At 41.6% G+C, this 24,490-nt stretch overlaps 1 protein-coding gene across 1 annotated transcript in view; it reads right to left on the reverse strand.

The window, feature by feature from the left end:
- The window catches only part of LOC136884576 (dual 3',5'-cyclic-AMP and -GMP phosphodiesterase 11A), a 638,170-nt gene that overhangs the window by 277,939 nt on the left and 335,741 nt on the right, over positions 1–24,490 (reverse strand). The window contains exon 3 of the mRNA XM_068229957.1: positions 15,356–15,392. The gene's annotated coding sequence lies outside the window, so the exon portion shown is untranslated. The remainder of the gene's footprint in view (positions 1–15,355; positions 15,393–24,490) is intronic.

Genomic DNA, 24,490 nt, shown 5'->3' on the forward strand with positions numbered 1-24,490 from the left:
AGAGTTGGATTCCACACGCGCACTGATCTGCATTTAGGGCAGTCGCCCAGATGGCAGTTTCCCCATATGTTGCTTTTCTAGCCGTTTCTTAAATAATTGCAAAGAATTTTTAAATTTATTGAACATCTCCCTTGGTAAATTATTCCAGTCCCTAACTCCTCTTCCTACAAACGGATATTTTCCCCCATTTTTCTTCTTGAATTACAACTTTATCTTCATATCGTGATCGTTTCTACTTTTAAACACACATTAATGAAGTACAATTAGATGTTCTAGTAGACTTGTATAATTCAATCTAAAACACTGGAGGCATTCTAGAAGTCTTTAATCCCTAGGATTTCCCGGTATACAAGGGGCGATCAAAAAGTTTCCGTTCTACGGTCGTACCGTCCTGGATTGGGATGCCAATCAGTCATAATCGCCGTGAGCACTGAGGCACTCATCCCACCGACGCACCAGGTTGAAGATCCCCTTGTGGTGAAACACCGTGTGCTGCTGCACATCCTCGCCCGACAGGAAGCGTCGACACTTCAAGGCCTTTTTGAGGCGCCGAAGACGCAATAATCGCATGGAGAGAAATCAGGACTATAGGGCGGGTGCTCGAGTGTCTCCCATTTGACTTGGCGTAATGGATGAGGCTGGCCTCCCAGACCGACCGGCGTCTTGTGTCGAAACGCGACCTGAACGGAACTTAGTGCACCATTCCACAACGATGGTTTAGACCAGGGCCTCTCAAACGCCCAAAATCTCACGCGTGCAGAGCGAGGTGCAAGAGCTCCGTGCACTGTGCATCGGTGCCGCTCGGTGCCGCTCGGTATGGCTCGGATCAACGCTTCGTCTCTGGGCTACTCGGCTATGCTCGGCTCTACTCGGCTCTACTCGGCTCAACTCAGCCCGGATTTGGAGCGCTACGGCGCAAGTGGGGGAGAGGGAGACAGGCGGAGCGAGCGAGACAGGCGTGGGGAAAGAGAGAGTTAGCGCTATTGCTCCAAATCGAGGAGTGGGGGTCTGCATTCTGGTCAACCAAGCGAAGTCGTCTTTTGTACCGTGCACAGTGCATGCACCACGCGCATGCACCCTGAGAGGCCCTGGTTTAGACGGACATGCTTCCCCATACACAGTCTTCATTCTCCGATGGATGTCCACCGATGTTTGTCCTTCGGCAGACAAGAACAGAATAACAGCACGTTGGTCCTGTTTGGACGCATTTGGTAATAACGTCACCATAGTTCACACTGATCCCTTTACCTGCATATCCGTGCTTATATACCCGTATGGGAGTCGCGTTACGTTGCATGTCCGCTGCAGAAACGTCCTCAAACGGAAACGTTTTGATCACGCCTTATAAATATTGAGTTACTGTATGAACTCACTACTGAATTGAAGTCACCCATTACACTGAATTGTTCTTTGTCTCATACCAGGAGAGGAAACTTGGGTGCATCATTACACCCCAGAGTCAAAGCAAGCAAGCATGGAGTATCGGCGAGAAGACGAAGCAGGTCCGGTCAAGGCCAGAACACGCCCATTTCCGGAAAAGTGGTTGCAACCGTTTTCTGCGACTCCGCGGGCGTTTTGATGGTGGATTTCCTTCACAAACAAAGGACAGTTAATGCAGCCTATTACTATTGCATTTTGGATTGAGGAAACGCTGTTGTTGTTTGAGTCATCAGTCCATAGACTGGTTTGATGCAGCTCTCCATGCCACCCTATCCTGTGCTAACCCTTTCATTTCTACGTAACTATTGCATCCTACATCTGCTCTAATCTGCTTGTTATATTCGTATCTTGGTCTACCCCTACCGTTCGTACCACCTACACTTCCTTCAAAAACCAACTGAACAAGTCCTGGGTGTCTTAAGATGTGTCCTATCATTCTATCTCTTCTTCTCATCAAATTTAGCCAAATCGATCTCCTCTCACCAATTCGATTCAGTATCTCTTCATTCGTGATTCGATCTATCCATCTCACCTTCAGCATTCTTCTGTAACACCACATTTCAAAAGCTTCTATTCTCTTTCTTTCTGAGCCAGTTATCGCCCATGTTTCACTCCCATACAATGCCACGCTCCACACGAAAGTCTTCAAAAACATCTTTCTAATTCCGATATCAATGTTTGAAGTGAGCAAATTTCTTTTCTTAAGAAAGGCCTTTGTTGCTTGTGCTAGTCTGCAACTTATGTCCTCCTTACTTCTGCCATCGTTAGTTATTTTACTACCCAAGTAACAATATTCATCTACTTCCTTTAAGACTTCATTTCCTAATCTAATATATTCCTGCATCACCTGCCTTCGTTCGACTGCACTCCATTACTTTTGTTTTGGACTTATTTATTTTCATCTTGTACTCCTTACCCAAGACTTCATCCATACCATTCAGCAACTTCTCGAGATCTTCTGCAGTCTCGGAAACGCTACGTATCGCAATAAGCGACGCCGGCAACCGATCCGAAAACGTCATTCTTCTCCACAACAATGCTAGGCCGCATACTGCCGTTTTAACGCGGGAAAAAACTGAAGAAAATGCATTGGCCACTTCCGGAACACCCACCGTACGGTCCAGATTTATTTCCCTTTGACAACCATTTGTCTGGACCACTCAAACAAGACCTAGGAGGACAGCGGTTCGATGATGATGCAAGTGTAGAAGAGTTCATGCGCAACTGACTCCGCACACGTCCCTCTTCTTTCTATCAGGTTACTATGTAGAAAAGTGATCTCTGTATGTGTATTTTTTTTTGCTTGATGCAATAAATTTTAAAACAAACTAATGAACCTGTGCTGCTCCGCAGGTAACTCTTCTTGATATTCCTGTCGTAGTCATATTGTTCTGCCTACCCTTTCAATGGTTTTATGGACATTTACTAAGAAGAGCGTTATAGTATGCCGCAATTCGTAGTCAGAATTCATGCATTCTGACGTCACCATGCCGTCTGTTCGGTAAAAATATATCTCGATATCTTCGCTTTTTTATTCTGCAGTTCTTGATGTAAAGGTTGGTATTATGTCACAAAAGGTAATGGTATTTTAATCGCAGTTCTTCTATGTAGAACGGTTGTCTTGTGAGCTTGTAGGTTAGTCTCGAAGTAGCATTGTTTTTGTTAGGCAGAGAACATTTTTAAGGTACATGGCCTTCACTGTTTCTAGTGTAGCTAGGTTATCCTTCGATAGATGTTTCCAGATAATTTCTAAGACGTGTGTCTGTTTGTACGTAGACTTTTTTATCTTTGCACCATATACGTTATTAGGAACGCTCTGCCATCTGTTAAATATATTTGAAAGCTAGAAAAGTTCAGAGAATTTAAAGAGTATCTAGCAGGGAATAGTATTTTTCCGTGATCAAAGGAAGTGTACGCTCTCTGGCTTGACAGGTAGTAATCAAACATTGCTGCAGGCAATGGCATGTGTCAGAATATTATTAAAAGTGTTAGTCGCTTAGCAACCTGCTAAGTACAGAGTGTATTCCGGGTTAGGGTAAGCCCTCGCCCGCAATAATTCACCGGCAGGTAATTCCGGAGAGAATAAAACAAAACTGAAGCAAATCGGTCCAGTAGAACGGACGGACGAATCTGCCCAACCTGTTTTAGTAAACTCTTTTAATATATAGTGTACCGCTTGGTACACCTCTACGCCGCACTTTTGAATTTTCCGCCTTAAAGTACTCCCCTACAGCAGAAACTCTGAACTTTAAAAATTGAATTATCTCAACAGTTTCTCAGAAGATGTCACTGTGTTAATTTCGAACTGCTTTTGTTTACTAATTATCAAGAAGTGTGGACATTCTCTCATAGATGTCTCTGCTGTAAAACTGGGATCATGCACCCTGGTGCGAAGTGAATGAACTTTCTTGAAGAAATCTTGTATTCAGAAGTTTTTGTCTTTACTAAATTTTGTTCTTTCATTTGTGGGTTGGCAGTATTAATCTTTGTTTCCGCCAGTTTTGAAGTTAGCCAGTCAATAATTTCTGTCATTAATTTTCAGCCAATCGTGTCTTTCTTCTCCAATTTTGATGTGTAACTTTTAGTCAGCCAATAAACGCCTGTGGGTGTGTCTTAATTATTCATGAAAGGTCTCGAATCTTCCACAAGGGTATAAAACTGCTGATTTTTACGGCTCTTCGCCACTTCAACAACATCTAGCTTAGTGTATGGAAGTATAGCAGGGGGCGGGTAGCGCCTCTTCCTTCGGGCAGCAGCTCTTCAACAAAGGTAATGGCCGTTTAACAACTTTATTTCTTGCTAGCTCAGCTGATTAACCCTCGGGGAAGGTCCGAAACGTTTTCAATGTAACCTACCTGTCTAAAAATGTAACTTAGTGCTGGCTTATGTAAAATTTTCTTATTAACTGTAAATCGGGGATATAGAGTGCTTTACCCTCTCGAGCTCCCCTTCATTTTTGATTTGAGGTGACTACGTTTTCATAACCGATTTTCTACTCTTAATGTATTAAAATTTTCTTATACGAGTCACCTCCCTAGTGTGGGAATAGCCCCTGTTTAATCGGCCTAGTGCCCCTTAGGTTTTAACAAGTGTTCATGTAGGAGTGCAAGTATACGCCTCGATTCTGCTCTGCATTTTGGGCCATTTACTTATCCTATTCTTTTTCAACGAAGGCCCAGTAGGTTGGGTACAAGATACCGCTGTTTCTTTGTAGATGTGCCTTGAGGGCAGTTGATAGTAATGTTGGTTGTTGCCTTTGATAGGCTCAGAAAATTGAGAGCGGGTTAGCTCTTTTAATTGTGGTAAAAGTGTCTCAGAGAGGCTTGAGATGTGAAGGTGGGAGCAAGTGCTCCATCTTATTAGGGGTTTTCTGCGCTTTGGTAAATATGTGTTTGGGAGCTGAGAGCTCAGGAAATGTAAAGTGAAGGCTTGAAGCCTAAGTTCTGTTATACCACCAAATTTTGTCGTTCCTAGACTTAAATTTTGTTACTGGTTCCTTTTTACTTGTTGTTATTGGTTAATGTTGGAAATTCTATATCAAATCTGTTAAGTTTGGCTGTTTTGAAAATATAACCTTTAATGAAATTTTAATTCATTTCTCGGTTTTGTAGTTAGACCCATTCCAGCCCGCACCTTCTTTCACCTCTGCTGTTCCACGGGTAACCCCGTAACATATAGATTCCCGCTTATTCTGATCCGCCCTCGCAGTAATCAATGGATATCTCGTAAATGAACTCAACTTCTGATGGTGAGCAGTAAACCCGCATGACCACTAAGTTCACAGGGCTGGCTTTTAATTTTATCATCATCAAACGATCATTTATGTGGCGGGTGTTGATCACATTACTTTTCCATTTCCCATGTAGAATGACAGCAACTCCATTACTGCCAGCTTACACACAGCCATTGTGAGTAATCACCTGTGATATTTTTGTCGTTCTACACGGGATATTGCGTTATTCCGCGCGCTTGTTAAATCCAAGTCGGCATCAAAGGAAACCGAGAGTCATCAACAATGATACTGTGATTCACATCGCGGCTGGGTGTAGGAAGAACGCGGGAGCTTCACGTGAAGCGACGGCCAACGTCTGCGTTATTAGGTGAGCGTGGCTGACCATGTACCTACCACGTACACCACCAAATTCAGCAAAATATAAACTACAGATTTCTACCGTTGCTCGATGATGCTTTTTTTCGAACACATATTTTAGTTATGTATATTCGGTTTTACACACCTTACAAGCATCACAAGGGTAAACAATGATTGCTATACAAACTTACCGGATTATTAATATATAAACACTTGTAAATATATGAAACAATATCACAAAATATCAACAGATTACTAATACTGCTTCTCTTGTGGACTCAGCTACCGTGTGCAGGCATTTCAATTTGCCGCCATCTGGCTGTCTGCTCGTCAATTTCGACGTTCGGTTTTACTCTACGCCTACTTGGGCGTCTATGGCTGAGATTTAATGAATGTTGTCGGGTAAACGCCAAATGTGTCACCAGAGATCTTTTAGATGTCGACATCGTACGACATGGAGTGTCGAATGGACTTTTTCTTCCTTTCACATATCCGACTACCTCTGTCGAGTTTGAACCAGTTATCTTGAGATCCGGAGTCTGACACTCGACCACTGTTCCACAGAGGCAACTAAAGATTGGAATGCCTGCTAGGTTTGATCCTGAGTCAGTCCGTTGGTATTTGAAGGTGCTAAAATAGGTCAGGCTCGTGTCGGTATAATATATACATTTATGGCTATATAAATGATTTCTGAGTATGGCTTTCAGAACCACGGTTTTTGTTAACGACTCAGATAGATTGAACCTTGGTCGGAATTCTTCGAAGAAATTAGGAATTGTTCCTCTCGCACCGATCATGAGGCCTATAACTTCGATGTTATCCAGTCCGTATTCACATCGGTAGTTGGTTCGTAGATGCTTTTTGTTTTTGGTCGTATACTTCACGGTGCTGAATAGCGTGCGTTTCAAACCCAACCATAGGATCAATAATATATCCATTGATGTACTTTTTAAGGCTATCATATCAATCCTGCGGTTAGTGTCGTTCTCCGATAATCCATGGACGTCTTCGTGAACTGTGTAACCAGCATCTCGCAAAGACTGAGCGACGGAGCTTCGAATGGTATGGTGTCTGGTAAGTCGTAAAAGAACTCCTGCGGGGGTACATTCCGGCACTTCGGCGTCTCCGAAAACCGTCAAGGGTAGTTAGTAGGACGTAAAAACTATAACATAATTATTATGATTAATATTATTAATCAGTTGTTTTGCTATTTGCTTTACGTCGCACCGACACAGATACGTCTCATGCCGACGATGGAACAGGAAGGGCCTACGAATGGGAAGGAAGCGGACGTGGCCTTAATTAAGGTACAGCCCCAACATTTGCCTGGTGTGAAAATGGGAAACCACGGAAAACCACCTTCAGCGCTGCCTACAATGGGGTTTGAACCCACTATCTCTCGGATGCGAGCTCACAGCTGCGCGCCCCTAACCGCACGGCCAAGTCGCCCGGTCTGTGGGCGTTTGAGATGAGAATCAGTGAAGCGTGAAAATAAGTGGTACTCTTTTTAAGACTTTGTACGCCCCAATTATGACCCTGTTAAACATAAAACATTGCAATGAAGCATTTTTAATATTCTTAATTATAAGGAACATCTGTGCAAAATGTTATCAATCTAGCTTCGTGGGAAGTAAAAGAATCAGTGATGTAGTGATTAGTGTTAGTTACGCCTATTTCACCCCTTTATTCATAAACCATCAGAATAAAACGTATTTACGTTTAGTAAGTGAGTTCTAACGAACACCTATGGCAAATTGCAGCCATCTAGCTTCGTGGAAACCGCGAGAATTCAATGTTGTAAATAGGTTCATTACCCCCATTCACCGCCCTTGATCATAAAATACCGGGTTAAAATGTCGTGACCATTCTTAATTAGCTTTTAAGAAGTAATTGTTCCAGATGTCAGTCCTCTACCAATGTCCGATTTAGAGATATTGTGTTAAGGGCATTTACTCTTAATTTACTCCGTTTATCTCAAAACATCTTTACTTTTCCTTACCATCTTTCAAGCAACACCTGTGCCAAATTTTAACCTCCAGCCTCGTCGGAAGTGTGAGAGTTTGCGATGAGTAGGTCTCTTTTCTGTGGACAGCAACAGGTTAGAATGCAACCTTACTGAAGTGACTAACAAGTATGCACTACCTGGAGAACGGTTATGCAATGAGGTTTCCACAAACATTAGCGGCATGGTATTTCAGAACCCCTGAAATTTATGTTAGTCTTGCTACACTATAGATGAGCGGGTAGGTTGACCCTTCCTAATAACCACATTAGTTTGCATTCTAGCCTATTACTCCCTAAACATCCGGGGTGTAGTAATGAGTCAGTCGGGCAGGACTTTCGCCGCTCTTATATATAGAGATGTACTGTATGCTTTGATATATTTGGGAAATCTTTTCTTTCGTTTTAAACACTTTAAAGATTGGTTTTCAAATTCAAAACATTTCAAAGGAGCTATGAAGGTAAACATACTTAGTGGCCGTCCAACTTGAGAAATGTTCGGAAAATAAACAAAAATGTTACGGTTAATTGAAGATGAACTAGAAGGTAAATTGCAACACTCCACTGAATATCATCACCTCATCTTACTTTGCTTCCTCAAGCCGTTTTGTGTTTGTCCCGTGTTTGCAGTAATTTACCACATGTGAAGAATGCTCAAGGTGCGATCGGTAGACCGAATCACGAATGAAGAGGCACTGATCTGAGTTGGCGAGAGGAGAACGAGTTGGCTAAATTTGACCTGAAATAGCGATAGAATGATAGCACACAGTCGGTTAGTTTTTGAGAAAAGTGTAGGCCGTAAGAACGGTAGGCGTAGACCAAAGAATGAATATGAGAAAGCGATTAGAGTGGATGTAGGATGTAGTAATCAGAAAAGATAATTATTTATTTATACAATATCCTTTAAGGAAGTGAGCCGTCCCCGCGGTCTGGGAGGAGTGCGCCTGTCTCACTCCCGGAGGCCTGGTTTCGATTCCCAACCTGGTCAGGACTTTTACCTGGATCTGAGTGCTGGTTTGAGGTCCGTTCAGCCCGCGTGATTACATTTGGGGTGCTATCTGACGGTGAGATAGCATTCTCGGTCGAGAAAGCTAAGATTAACAGCTGAGAACATATGTAGCACTGATGGCGCTTCACTTAATAATCTGTAAGCCTTTGGTCTGAGCAGCGATCGCTTGGCACGCCAAGGCCCATCCGGGCTGTTGCCCAAAGGGGCTTGTCAGGGAGTGATTCAGTGGTGACGGACGTGTTACTAATGCTATTCAAACTTGGCCTGGAACTGATCGTCCCCATTTCGTACGCAATCGAGAATATAATTCTACTACAGACAATATGTTCGTGGAATGGCGCCTATAGTGTAGGCAACTCACTGTGCACCTATGCACTACAGTCAGTATATATCTGACCTAGTTTACGTCAGTATGTATCATTCTCCTCGTTCAGGAAATAGATCTACTGCGTTAGTTAGTATTCAACAGCAAGGGACTGCCCTGATTACTGAGCAGACTCCAGTTCACCTGACAAATATACGTGACGATAAAGCCATGTCAATTAGTATTTCAAAAAGCAGATTTTTGTCGTAGAGGAAACAAAGGTACATCATGGAAATTCACTTGGCGATACTTTTAAAAGTATCCGTGTGAAACCACTGATGATGCTGAGTGACTGGAGGAAGACAGAGGTGTTTCGTCACAAATCTACAGTCCTCCTCAACAGAGCAAAATATTCATGAAATCTATCGAGGAGTTTACATGGTTAGGTGTGAGAGATGACATTAAGCCATTGTTTCATTAGTTAAGGATGCATAAGTAAATGAATAAGTAAATAAATACATAAGTAAATAAGTAAATACATGATTTAAAAGAATCATCAACTTCTTCCAAGCGTTTATCACGCAATGGAGCAGGGTCGGCTTTTCTTAAGCAAATCTGCACTTGGTTCTATTCAGTGAAATCCCCACCATGGGTGGGGGACGCAGGCGAAGAATACACTCAATGTATCCCCTGCCTGTCGTAAGAAGCGACTCAAAGGAGCGACCAAGGAATGATCGAATTAGAACCATTAGACTAATTTACTTACGCGTAGTACCACTATGTTATGTACACAACAGGTTTGCGATTAGTAGCAAGAGTGTGTGAATCACGGTGAGTTTTACAGTACCTGTGATTAGAACCACACTATGAGCGAAACCGTGGGTCTGCGTTGCCTATGATTAGTACCTACTATGTGAGGAACACCATAGGTTTGCATTGCCTGTAAGTGGCGTCGCAATGTGAGAAACGCCGTAGGTCTGTGTTACATGTGCGTATTAAATTACCTGCGAGTAGTTCTATAATGTGTGGAATACCGCGAGTCTATGCTACTTTTATTAGTACCGCAACGTGACAAATAACATGGTTCTACTTTCCTCGCGATAAGTACCATTATGAGGGGCCAATGACCTGGATTTTGGACCCCTTTAGAGTACAAGCATCGTTACAAGCAGACGTTGCCTTAATTTTGAAAGGCGGAAGGAAGCCAATCCCGCTCTCCATGTGATACGATTTCGGCGTGTAAAAGATCTCTGGTGACATATTTGGCGTTTACGTGACAAAATTAATTAAATTTTAGCCATAGATAACCCAACAGGGATACATTTTTCTGACATCTGTTAAACGATACGTAGGAAGCCTAAATAGCGTCCGACTCGTTGGCTGAATGGTCATCGTACTGGCCTTCGATTCAGAGGGTCCCCGGTTCGATTCCCGGCCCTGTCTGGGATTATAACCTTCATTGGTTAATTCCAGTGGCTCGGGGACTGGGTGTTTGCGCTGTCCCCCAACATCCCTGCAACTCACACACCACACACAACATTACCCTCCACCATAATAACACGCAATTACCTACACATGACACATGGCGCCCACCATCATCGGAGGGTCTGCCTTACAAGGGCTGCACTCGGCTAGAAATAGCCACACGAAATTAGCCTAAATAGCGCTAAATCTAACTGCGTAAATACGATATTTTTATTATCATTATTTATTTTCGTTTAGGGCCATTAGACACCACTCAAGTAACTATGACGCATTTCTGAAACCTTTATTTCAGCCCAAAAACATTATATTCTTTTCCCTGGCCGCCTACTCTTCAGCCCCTGTTCTGCTTTTGCTCATCGTGGAGGCCCTTAAGGTTGTTCATCGCTTATCTGTATTTTGATCGCTTAGAGATGTCCTCCTGATTCAGTCCCATGCTCTTGACGTCCTTCCTTACACCCTTCAACCATTTATCCGAGCCTGTTGTCCACCATATTAAAAATCTACTTCGTTAGTTGGGTTGCGTCCATCCTGAACAATGTCCGTACAACTTCAGTCGTCGTTTAATTATTGACTCCATCAGCCGTTCATTATCCCTCTATAGCTCTTCTCTTCCTCAGACTCTATTCATCTGTTATCTTAGGGCTCCTTCATATAACCACCTATCTTGGTCCCGACTAGAAACCCGTCGCACTGTGCATACTCTATGCCATCTCAATAAAATCCTTCATTCTTCACAGCCATTTTACCTTACTTCATATTTCAAATACCCCTCATCTTATCACACTCTTAACGCCAGGTCTACTAATAATTCCAACCTCACTTTACCTACCCACAGAACTACCATCTAGGATAATTCATTCACAGTAATTGCCTGTCGTGAGTCGAACCTCCTTCCCGATAGGATCAGAGGGTTAAGCGGTATTCGCACTTTCAACGAAGCACTTTGGAGACATTTTATGCACCAGAAAGGATCATTTATAAACATGATGCTGCTATTTACAACCATTCTATTGTCATGGATGTCCTGGTAGAAGATTAGTCTAAAATTCTTACCCGACTTGTTTTTCAAAGGTTATTATACTTTATGTACTACCTCCTTTTTACATGTAAGATATTAGATTTAAGAATGTATCCTTTTATTATATCTCATTTATTTCATGTTAATTTAATCTCCTCACCCATAATTCTTGTATTATTATTAATTTAATTAGTATTAAATCTAATTATTGTAAAGTAGTGCAATGTAATATGTGTATATTTCAGTGCCTGATTAGATGGAAGAGAAGACCTGAAGGCCTTAATCTTGCCAGGTAAAATAAAACATTTCTAAACTAAATTAAACTACTTTGCGAAGTATCTTGCTCTCATACTTCTCTGCTTCCCTCAGTCCAGCCTTTCCTTTCATTCTGAGGCATTCATTTGGGAACATACACTCAGGTTTGATGTTTTTGTACATAGTTTACGCCCCATTGGAGCACTTTAATCATTCATATACATTAAAATCTATTAATCTGTTATTATTTTGAAATGGTTGTTCTTGTATTCTATTAGATATTTTCTGAATGCCCTGTAGACATTACTTTACTGAAATGTTCTAATATAGGTCTCAGTGTGTCACTTAATTGTGCTCCAATAATGCTGACGTAGACCATAATTATCTGACAGACTCTACAGTTTGCCGATATAGTTTAATTTGATTAAGAATGTGAAATGTTGCCAGCTAGCTGAATATATGTTATAATGCAAATAAACACTTCTTATTCTTTCTTTCTACCGCTTTTCCCATACCTGTGGGATCACGGCTGCGAACTGCGTATCAAATGTTGATTATACTCTGTTTTACGGCGGGTGCCCGTTATAACACCAACCCTATTTGGAGGTTTGCAATCACTATCGCGTATTCCTGAGATGGTTGATTAGTATGGCGTGGTGTTTGAATATGATGGGAACACTGTTTGTACAAACAAAACACCAAGGCCCCGAGCCAGAAGAATTAATCAGACGAGATGAAAATCCCCAACCCGGCCGAAAATTGAACCCAGGACCCTCGGAATCTAAAGCCTCAACGCTGACCATTCAGACAATGATTCAGACACAAACGAACACTTAGGATATAAGAATTGAAATAAGATCACTGTTCAAAGCAGGCTGACAATGTTTCGTGAAATAATGTGGAAATCTTCAGGTTGTTCAACAAGGACAGAATCAAAAATTAATCATCTCATTTTAAAAATCGAGTCTGTAAAACATGGCTTCAAAACATCCGTTTTTCAGTATATACACTGACTGACAGAGCAAATGCAACACCAAGGAGGAGTGGTTCGAAAGGGATGAAAGTTGGGGAAAAACAGAGACGGCACGGACGAATAATTGATGTTTATTTCAAACTGATATGCAGGTTACACAATGCGCACGGCATCGACTCAGTAGGATGTAGGACCACCGCGAGCGGCGATGCACGCAGAAACACGTCGAGGTACAGAGTCAATAAGAGTGCGGATGGTGTCCTGAGGGATGGTTCTCCATTCTCTGTCAACCATTTGCCACAGTTGGTCGTCCGTACGAGGCTGGGGCAGAGTTTGCAAACGGCGTCCAATGAGATCCCACACGTGTTCGATTGGTGAGAGATCCGGAGAGTACGCTGGCCACGGAAGCATCTGTACACCTCGTAGAGCCTGTTGGGAGATGCGAGCAGTGTGTGGGCGGGCATTATCCTGCTGAAACAGAGCATTGGGCAGCCCCTGAAGGTACGGGAGTGCCACCGGCCGCAGCACATGCAGCACATGCTGCACGTAGCGGTGGGCATTTAACGTGCCTTGAATACGCACTAGAGGTGACGTGGAATCATACGCAATAGCGCCCCAAACCACGATGCCGCGTTGTCTAGCGGTAGGGCGCTCCACAGTTACTGCCGGATTTGACCTTTCTCCACGCCGACGCCACACTCGTCTGCAGTGACTATCACTGACAGAACAGAAGCGTGACTCATCGGAGAACACGACGTTCCGCCATTCCCTCATCCAAGTCGCTCTAGCCCGGCACCATGCCAGGCGTGCACGTCTATGCTGTGGAGTCAATGGTAGTCTTCTGAGCGGACGCCGGGAGTGCAGGCCTCCTTCAACCAATCGACGGGCAATTGTTCTGGTCGATATTGGAACAGCCAGGGTGTCTTGCACATGCTGAAGAATGGCGGTTGACGTGGCGTGCGGGGCTGCCACCGCTTGGCGGCGGATGCGCCGATCCTCGCGTGCTGACGTCACTCGGGCTGCGCCTGGACCCCTCGCACGTGCCACATGTCCCTGCACCAACCATCTTCGCCACAGGCACTGCACCGTGGACACATATCTATGGGTATCGGCTGCGATTTGACGAAGCGACCAACCTGCCCTTCTCAGCCCGATCACCATACCCCTCGTAAAGTCGTCTGTCTGCTGGAAATGCCTCCGTTGACGGCGGCCTGGCATTCTTAGCTATACACGTGTCCTGTGGCACACGACAACACGTTCTACAATGACTGTCGGCTGAGAAATCACGGTACGAAGTGGGCCATTCGCCAACGCCGTGTCCCATTTATCGTTCGCTACGTGCGCAGCACAGCGGCGCATTTCACATCATGAGCATGCCTCAGTGACGTCAGTCTACCCTGCAATTGGCATAAAGTTCTGACCACTCCTTCTTGGTGTTGCATTTGCTCTATCAGTCAGTCAGTGTACAAACACATCTTTACCTGGCAGCGCCTTGCATACAGTGCCAGCACAAAAACGTATTGCTATTCATAGACATATTTTCCGTCGAGAATTAGCTGCCAGATAAGAGAAGAAGAAGGCCCATCCTCTATTTACATGTGAGTCAGCTTGGGGATCAAGAAAGAGCTTCTTAAGATCCACTGAACTACTTTCAAGTACATCACGGCAAGCAAGAATTTAACAATGGCAGGCCCAAAGTCGGTATATAAAAGAGTAGCTGATGCCAGATGAACATTTGGTAATCACTCAGCACACTGCGTCCAGGTATCACGATACGTTTTTAATGTTTTTTTATTATTTTTATTTGTACAGTTAGCTTTACGTCGCACAGTCGATGGGATAGAATAGGGTGAGAAGTGGGAAGGAAGCGACCGTGGCCTTAATTATGGTACAACGCCAGTGTTTTCCTGGTGTGAAAATGGGAAAACACAGAAAACCCACTATCTCCCGAATGCAAGCCCCCAGCTGTGCGCCCCTAACCGCAAGGCCAGCTCGCTTGGTAATCAAGATATGTAGGACAAAGTAGAAGAGTAAGGACTACAGTGTGTATTCCACATTGTTGCACAGTGGGAGACTTGCTTGAAGGCAACACCAAATACATTTAAAGTGGTCAGCTTGTGGTCAACTGACTTGTAATCGTGCGACGATATACCATATTTACGCGAATAATCCCCGCACCCTAACTTTAGGAAGGCTGGTTTGGAAAAGAAATGCCCACATTGACTCAAATAAAACCCGCACCCCAATTTCGTGCCTCAATTTTCTTAACAAAATATGCGGGTATTATTCGCGTAAATACGGTATTTTATGCACGTATGTATTATTGTTCGTTAATGTAATATATCTCCTGTCTGACACGATAGATAAGTAAAAATACGTAAATAAATACTTGACATTCTGATGACTCGGAAATATTTAACGTTTCTGGACCCATATTGACAGACTTTTTTCTATTCGTATAAGGAGTCTAATCCATTAATTTCAGCCGACAGTTTTGTTAATTCTACATAATTGTCTATTCAAATAGTCACCGCCAGTGTCTCTGAAAGGTGTAGTAATCCAACTGATGAGCTCATTGCTACACTGGGGCGAAATGTTGATAATTTTACGTTTACGTTTTCAACATTTGCAATCTATTAAATTAAATTATGGTTTAATTCCGCGAACTTAATTTTGATATTAAAAATAGTGTTTGTTATTTGGTCACGTATGTCAATCCTAACGAAAATTCCGTTTATATTGATATAATGTAATCGAAATAAGTTTAAAATCGGACTTACCCTGATGTGTGGTGATTTATTCTTCTGGACAAGAAACCTGAAACAAAAACAGAAAGATGTTAAAATAATTATGGAACTTACCGAAATGACGCCCAGAATGAAGGCGGAGAAAAATATTATCTTATTAGTTACTGCATGCCACTTGATCGTACCTAGAATATGGAGCATTCCACATCAACTCGGGCAAAAAATGCAACAAAAATCCACTTCGGTTTTTGTAAAAATTATTTAAAATTAAAATACATTAAGTAAAGCTTCAAAACCGAGTACCTGACAATGATTTTCCTATCAATTACGTCCCTTAAGACTCGTCACGCCTCCCAGCCACATATGGATGCAGTCCATCACCGAGCGACATGACCGTGCGGTTAGGGTCTCGCAGCTGTGAGCTTGCATTCGGGAGATAGTGGGTTAGAATCCCGCTGTTGGTGGCTCTGAAGATGTTTTTCCACTTTTCCCATTTCACACCAGTCAAATGCTGGGGCTGTGCCTTAATTAAGACCACGACCGCTTCCTTCAAAATCTGAGCCCTTTCCTATTCCACGGTCACCATAAGACTTGTATGTGTCGGTGAGACGTAAAGCCAATTGTATATATAAAAAGTTAAAAATATACCGCAGTGTGTTGAGTGAACACCAAGTCACCCAGTCTGCTGTATAACCAGGAGAGAGATATTCATCTGGCACCATATATTCGTTTAAGTACCGTCTTCTTGCCTGTCACTCTTTAATTCATTTTTCTCTCGCTGTTGGTGGAGATGAGAATTGCCAATCACCAAGGAATCTGTTCTGGAATATAATTTTTCAGACATCCCTCTTTTTCTTCTTTTCTCTTTCCTATTTCTGTACACTTATGTGCCTGTTAACTTAGTTTACGAACTCCGTGCCTGAGGATCTAATTTCCTGGAACCAAGCTATCGACTAATAACATCACTCTACGTAACTCTCATCTCTCGTTTCTACCTCGCCGCGTGCATGTACGTAGGAGGTCCATAGCACGTGTAGCACTTCACGATGACGTAACCCTTGAAAGAATCCTTCTGGAAAGGTTTCGTAATTTCCTTCCTTTTAGCTATGCCATAATTTGTTCTCCCTGATTCAGACTACCATTAAAGTGGAGTTCTACAGTAATTAATTAATTAATCACTGCTCCAAAAGTCTAAAGGCTAAGCCTTGTCAATGCAACGCTTGAGTTCTGTTTTGAACAGAGCTTTTTAGCTCTGTATACGAACTGAAGGTCATTCTGGCAACCAATTTTTTAAAAAAGAACTTTTATCCTTTATCCAACAACCTTTCGTTCAAGGATGTTGCAAAGGAATTCACTGTCCCTGAAGGTGTACCCGACAAGTTATCTCTTCCGTCCACTTTGTATCCTCTGAAATTCTGCAGTAAACATACAATTGACAAATTACATATACTACAACGGAGGAAATATTATTTAAAATAACATAGTCAGAAGTTCTCTTACTTCTTCATTTGAGTTTTAGTGCTGCTAATTATGCTAATCGTAGAGAAAATGAAATTTATTGAAAAAGGTGGAATCACTTGCCAAAGAAGGTGAGGGCACAAAAGGTGAAGCTGCATCTGCAGTTGAGAAACAGGCACATTACCTCTACACCATACCATCATCATCATCATCATCATCATGATGTGTTCTGGCCACAGGAACGTTTTCACACGGTATTTCTCCATACTCTCCTGTCTTCTGCCATCCTCTTCATATCCTTATAAGTTTCTCCTTGTGCATTCTCCTTGCGCAAACTAATCCTTCCTGTGTTTCTGTGAACAAATACTCCCATCTCACCAACCCTTTCCAACACTTTCTGATTTCTTACTCCTTCCATCAGGTGTATTCTCTCAGTTCTCCTCCACATTCACATCTCAAACCCTTGTAGACATTTTTCATCTTCTTTCTCTGGATTCTCCAGTCTCAATAAAGATCAATCGCCTGTAACGAACTAGAATACTGACCGCAACACAGGCTTGTTGAAGAAGGCTGAAGTGTGTATTGCGGGTGAGTACTCCTCAAGTATCTCATGAGCTTCAGAAACTTCGAGTTTTAAAAACCAATTGAAATTGAAGGGAGATTAAACACTTAACTTCACGAAATTCGCTCTCCTGGAACCACAATGTGAAGCCTGTGGAGAATCTGGTTGTTACTTTTCCTTTGATTCCAGCTTAATCGGTTCACCCTTCTCCACATCTCGGCTGTATTCAACCTTTGTTTTTTCACATTTTACGTCTTTCAAATACATTTTGAAGTGAGCTAAAGATAAGTTCTTTATACATACTTTCCTTACTTCCATATTTATGAACTTATTAGGCGCCAGATGTCTTTTGCTCTGGAAGGCTTTCATAGAGATAGATATTGTTTTCTCAAAGTACTTCATATCGGTGGTACTCAATACGCATGCTCTGAGACTCTGCAACCGTTCCTAGATATACTTCCCTATAACCTATTTCCTAAACGAGTTCTTCGTATCATCTTTTTCCCTTGTACATTTCCCATAAATATCTACTACTTTCCACGTTCTTTGGCTAAACTGTTTTTAATTTTATTTACTTCCTGGGAAATATTACGCAGATTTTCCCCTAAATATTTATTCAGGTACTTTTTTCGAAACTAGTTTTAATTAATACCATTTGTAATGATCTACAGAAACCATATGACAGAGTGCCAAGGTAAAAGGTGTAAAAGGTGGGGGAACTATAGGATTAAGGGTACATTATTAAAATCATTCAAAGTTATTTGCATTGGAAATTGAACTGCAGTGAGAACTGATGGTAGAATGAGTTCTTGGTTCAAGGTACTTACAGGGGTTAGACAAGGCTGTTATCTTTCATCTTTGTTGTTCATAGTTCAAAAGGATCATCTACTGAAAGGTATATAGTGGCAGGGAGGTATTAATTTATGTGAAAATATAGTAAGCACTCTGCCCTATGCTGACGACTTGGTCTTAATAGCAGATTGTGCCGAAAGACTTCAGTCTATTATCTTGGAACTTGAAAATAGGTGCAATGAGTATGGTATGAAAAGTAGCCTTTCCAGGATTAAATTGATATCAGTAGGCTATAAATCCAAGAGAACTGAATGTTACATTGGTATACAAAGCTCGAAGAGATAGATAAATTCAAGTATTTAGGATGTGTGTTCTCCCAGGATTATAGAATAGTAAGTGAAATTGAATCAAGGTGCAGTAAAGCTAATGCAGTGAGCTCGCAGTTGGGATCAAGAGTATTCTGTAAGAAGAAAGCCGGCGCTTGGACGAAACTATCTTTACATAGGTATGATTTCAGAACAACTTTGTTTTACGGGAGTGAAAGTTGGGTGGACTCTGGATATCGTATTTATAAGTTAGAAGTAACAGATATGAAAGTAGCGAGAATAATTGCTGGTAGAAGACGGTGGGAACAATGGAAGGAGGGTACTTCGAATGAGGAGATAAAGGCTCATTTAGGAATGAACTCGATGGATGAAGCTGTATGCATTACCCGGCTTCGGTTGTGGGGTCATGTGAGACGAATGGAGGAGGATAAGTTACCTCTGAGAATAATGGACCCTGTTATGGAGGGTAAGAGAAGTAGAGGAAGACCAAGATTACGATGGTTAGACTCAGTTTTAACGATTTAAATATAGGAGATATAGAACTAAATGAAGCCACAACACTAGTTGCAAATAAAGGACTGTGGCGACGTTTAGTAAATTCACAGGGACTTGTAGACTGAAGGCTGAAAGGCACAACGGTCTGTAATGAAGATGTATGTATGTATGTATGTATGTGTGTGTGTGTATGTATGTATGTATGTATGTATGTATGTATGTATGTATGTATGTATGTATTGAATAATAATTGTTGTCATGATTTTGGATTAAATCATCACGTACAATTTCTGCTATTTTGAAGAGGATGTCCAACGACCAATGTCGAAGTACTGGACATGGCGTAAAAGGCCAGAATGCGGATGAACTGGCATTATCAAAGACTCTGGAATGTAATAAGTTTGTTGAAAGGAGGTAATCATGGTCATACTCTTGTAACGAGCACTTACCTATTTGACTTTGTAAGGCCGGCTGTTGTTCCGCACATCGCCTGACTCTCTCAACATGCTGCTACATACTGAACTGCTATTTGCTGTTATCTGTGGATTACGTCACTGTGTGTGTTGTTTCTCGAAGTTTATTGTGCTTCAATAACCTTCTTTCGCTGTATAAATTCTTCACCTCGACCGCTCGGTCTTCAGTCCAGCACTGACACCGAGTGAGGTTGGAGGGGCGTCTTACTTCCTCCCAGTTTCATCATTGGGAATTTCTACTACTGCTTCAACAATATTGGGTGAACAACATAGTACTATGGATTTGACATTTTGCACCGCGGACGTTATTATGCCTCCATTGTTCTACACTGTGTTCCTTTTCTTGTACGAAAATGCGCAGCTTATATTATGTAAAAGGATTTAACTTCAGTAGTACTCTTGACTGGTTTAAAAAACTAAGAAAATATGTCTCCGGTTGGGGTGTGAGTTATGAAAAGTGGGCCTGGACCATTCGGCAAGTGAACTTTGGAAAACTGTGGCACTTCATCTAGTTATTTACGAACGATTCCCGGTGTTGTGATTCCGCCCCTTCCTGCTCTGACCTTCCTTCTTGCATTCTCACTCACTTCATTCTTTTGAAACTGTGTTTCCCTTTTTTTTTGTAGGCTAAGACTTGGAAAGTCTTAAGATCTTTTGTTATTGTAAAAACCTTTTATAAGTGGTGTAGGATCCTGTATATAAAATCTTGTTGTAACTACTCCTTTTTTCTCTCTAAGTTCGTCCGTCGCAATGACGTCATTTCCGTTTAAATCTTGTTGTACCTTAGTTTTGAAATTTGTAAGATACTGACTTCAGTTTTGGTTTTGTTTCAAGTAGAAAGAATACACAATGGCACATATTGTTTCTTGTACCATCCACGGATACCTCACTGTTCCCAGCCTGCTTCCAATTCAATTGTTGTTTGTCATCCCTTTGATTGTTTGCAGTTGGCTACACGTAAAACTCATTGTCTAGGAAACCGTTACGAATTAGTATACGAGTGACACACACGAATCCACTGCGTAAAACGTGACACTCTTTATGAAGAAAAATTCGGGTGGGATACACCCATAGAGAGAGCCGTCTGTGTTGTATGAACAGCTGATGAGCATGAGATTCTGGATTATTTAAGAACTCGGGACAACCTTTTCACAATATGAAGCAAATTATGTTTTATGGTGAGCATTTAGAAATAAATAACTGTAAATTCTTATGTATGTGGGGAATATCTATTTTAGAGGGAAAAGTTGTTAGGGAAAATACATGTTTGGATTCTTTCGTCTCATTATCAACTGCCTGTGATGATTTGGAATACTGACCGCAACACAGGCTTGTTCTAGGCTGCCTGAAGTCTGTGTTGCGGGTCAGTATTCCGCAAGCGTCTCAAACGTGTATTATTGATATACTATTGTACAATGTAACGCTTAGGTTTTCTGTTCTCGGAAAATAATTATTGTACGAAGTCATGCGTATATATATATGCCCACATTTTTCGCTTCGTTGACATCGTGTTTTAGAAAAGTTTGTTTGCAATTTGCTCCTTTATTCTACATCCTTTGCGTCACTGATGAGATATTTCATGCGATAAACATTGAGGTTGGGAATTGACAGTCATGTTCAAATATGGCACCATGTGTTTGCCCGTCATTTGTTTCTCGCGAGGTAGATGCGTTTAATAAAAAATCCTCAGTCTGATTCCAGTTATTTGACCGTGTCATGAATGGAATGAATGAAGCCCCCTTCTGGCGGCGAGTATAGGAATTGTGCCGGCTGCCGAAGCCTTTCGCACTCCTCTGGGGAAATGATTAATGGCTGACCTATGAAATGAAATTATATTGGGAATCCTGGAATGAAAGATGACAGGGAAAACCGGAGTAACCGAAGAAAAATTCTCATTTCCGGCCTTTCGGGCAAGCAACTCAATATTGTAAACATTCTAGGGATGTAAGCTACTAAATTTGCGTAAATAAAATATAGTAAAGTATGAGAACAGCCTATATTCTTTTCTTATTCCCAAAAATTACAATCCTTTTCTTAAGCATCGTTATCAAGTCGATTAGATTAGCAGTTTGCATTTTTCTACCACCACGAGCGCTAATGTGCGACAATGCATTGTTTCACTTAAGCACCACTATGAGCGCTAATGTTAGTTATGCTGAGTTATACTTAAGACCTTATAACTACATTCAGTGCAGACATTTTTCAAAAAAATAAAACACCTCCCTGGGAGTATTCAACCAATGAATGCATTACAGAATTAACTATGTAAGTACGTTAATTTTGGTTAGGATTTGAATTAAAGGAAAAACTTTTGGCACAATTGAGGAAATTATTTATTTTTACGTTTTTCGTAGTATAGGGGGCCCCTACTTTGTCTGCTGAGAAATGTATTCAACATTAAAACCTCCGCTTCGTCCTGCACAAGTCACATGGAGTGACCCGGATTTGAACCACGGAAACCAGAGGTGAAGAAGCTGGCGCACTGCCTCATGGGCCACGGAGGCTCAGTGTTAAAATAAATATGTGGAGAAATACACAAAAAATATCCGTGGAAGGAAATTCGATAAAGCACTAATCGATCAACTCAGTAATCATTTAAATCAATGGTCGATCCTCCAATCAATGATTCAGTTATTCTATCTATAAATAAATCGACCAAATAATCAACAGAGTGTTCAGTCAAGGAATCATTCAGTCAATCGATTAATGAACCAATTAAACAATAAAATGAATTAATGACCAGAGATCAATGTGTTAGTTGGTTAATCAGGCGATTAATTAGTTGTTGATATGATATGGGCCTTTGGGCTTACGCTGTTCATGAAAACATGGTGAAACTCTCTACGTTTCGCAGAGAACTTTGCTCTGCGTGATCAGAAGAAAATCTCGACTGTTCATAAGGAGGACTTCTACAATAATGAGGGTTTGATTTTAAGAATGCTTCACCATTGTCAGTGGTGCGCTCCCTCGTCACCAGGTGGCTCGCTGTCGTCAGCTCCCACTTGGAATACGCCGACGGTAGTAGAGTATTCGAGGCCTAGGGAGTCTTCCATTTTCACGCCCTTCGTGGCCCTTGCCTTTCTTTGCCCGGTACTTCAATTTTCCAAGTGTCGGGTCCCTTCCGTTTTCTTCTCGCTGACCCTCTATGAGTGGGGTACGCAGATGAAAAAATACACCCACGGCATCCTCTGCTTGTCGTAAGAAGCGACTAAAAGGGGCGACCAAGGGATGATTGAATTAGGCTACTTGTGATTAGTACCATCACCATGCATCGTCTTGACTTGCGAGTAGTACCACTATATGCGAAACACCACGGGCTTACGTTGCCTCTGACTATGTGAGAAACAACACGGGTCTGGGCGTTGCCTGTGATTAGTACCCACTATGTGAGGAACACTATAGGTTTGCGTTTCCTATAAGTGGCGCCCTTATTTGAGAAACACTATAGGACTGTGTTACCTGTGAGTAGTACCACATTGTATGGAACACGTTACTTGTGAGTTGTACCGCTACATGACAAATACCATGGTTCTACTTAACTAGCGATAATTACCATTATGAGATGCCGTTGACCTGGATCTTAGACCCCTTTGGACAACAAGTATTATCGATTCAGGATTGTGCTTTGGAAGCAACCCCTTGGTCAGTATATGCTGTTATTAAGATAGTTTGTGGCTAGGTGGGGCATTGCGGGTCGGATCCACTGGCTGTTTAAGTTCATAATCATTGTTCACCTTCGTCTTTTTGAATTCAAGTCAGTGGATTGATTTTGGAATAATTTTTAACTTTCTGTATTTTGAGTTGGATTTGCTTATTATTATAAATTCATCTATTCATTCTTCATCATTACGTTTAGAATTCTGTTCAGTAGATGAATTTTAAACTTTTTAGTTGTAAGTACATTTTATCACATTTCATACCATTAGGAGGCCGGTGACCTCGATGTTAGGCTCCTTTAAACAGCAGTCATCATCATCATCATCATGATCATTCAAACCATCGATTATACAATAAACTAGTCAGTCAATCAGCTAATCAATAAATCAGTTGTATAGTATGTATTTTATTCCAAGTTAAGTTTCCGGCAGCTGTTCATATAACTCCAGAGAGTAGCCCACTTCAACAGTGAACTGTATCCGTACTCTGCCTGTCTTGTTTCCAGGACATCACATTAATATTCCGCCCGTAGTGCCGTCTCCACCGGAGAAAGGACGCCGGTACACTTTGAATGGCGAGGACCAGTGTACGTCGCGCATTCAAAGACGTGGATGAATATCCCTCTCCTCATATCGGGAAAGACTCGTAGCGGAGCAATATTACTGTCATTCTTTTTCTCTCTAAGTAGAAAGTTTGTTCTTATCAGCGTTTTCTATAGCACTCTGATAGGAGAATATTTCCGTAACTTCCTGTAATACGTTCCAGTGCTATTCATTTCCGTGTGTTGTCAGCAGTGAGGGTCGGTTCAAGAACTGCATTGCGGGTGTATACAATTGAAGAGGACTATTCAAAAAATCGCTCAGCCTAATTTCACGGTATTTTATGTCGAAAATATTAATTAGCAGACGAAGTAGTGGTCCCCATACTACGAAAAACGTTAAATTAAGTTATTTCCTCTATTGTGCTAAAGGTTGTACGCTAAAAGATAGCTCTATCAAACTAAAAAACAAATTTTGAAATTCACTTCTGGTCTAAATGCAGTTCCGAGGAAACAGACTACAATCGCTTGTTTCTTTACTAATTTTATTCTTGATTCAAAACCTAGCCAATTGAATTTATTTACATAAATTTTTATGTAATGTGTTCTTTGGTTCAATAACATCAGGCATATTTTTTATTTTTTGAAAAAAGTCCACCCCGAATGTAGTTATAAGGGCCTAAGTGAATTTCTGTATTGACTCACATTAGCGCTCGTAGTGGTGCTTAACTGAAACAATGCATTGACTCACATTAGCGCTCGTAGTGGTGGCTAACTGAAACAATGCATTGACTCACATTAGCGCTTGTAGTGGTGCTTAAGTGAAACAATGCATTGACTCAGATTAGCGCTCTTAGTGGTGCTTCA

This window comes from Anabrus simplex, chromosome 12 (genome assembly GCF_040414725.1).
Source record: "Anabrus simplex isolate iqAnaSimp1 chromosome 12, ASM4041472v1, whole genome shotgun sequence".
Classification (NCBI taxonomy): Eukaryota; Metazoa; Arthropoda; class Insecta; order Orthoptera; family Tettigoniidae; genus Anabrus; species Anabrus simplex.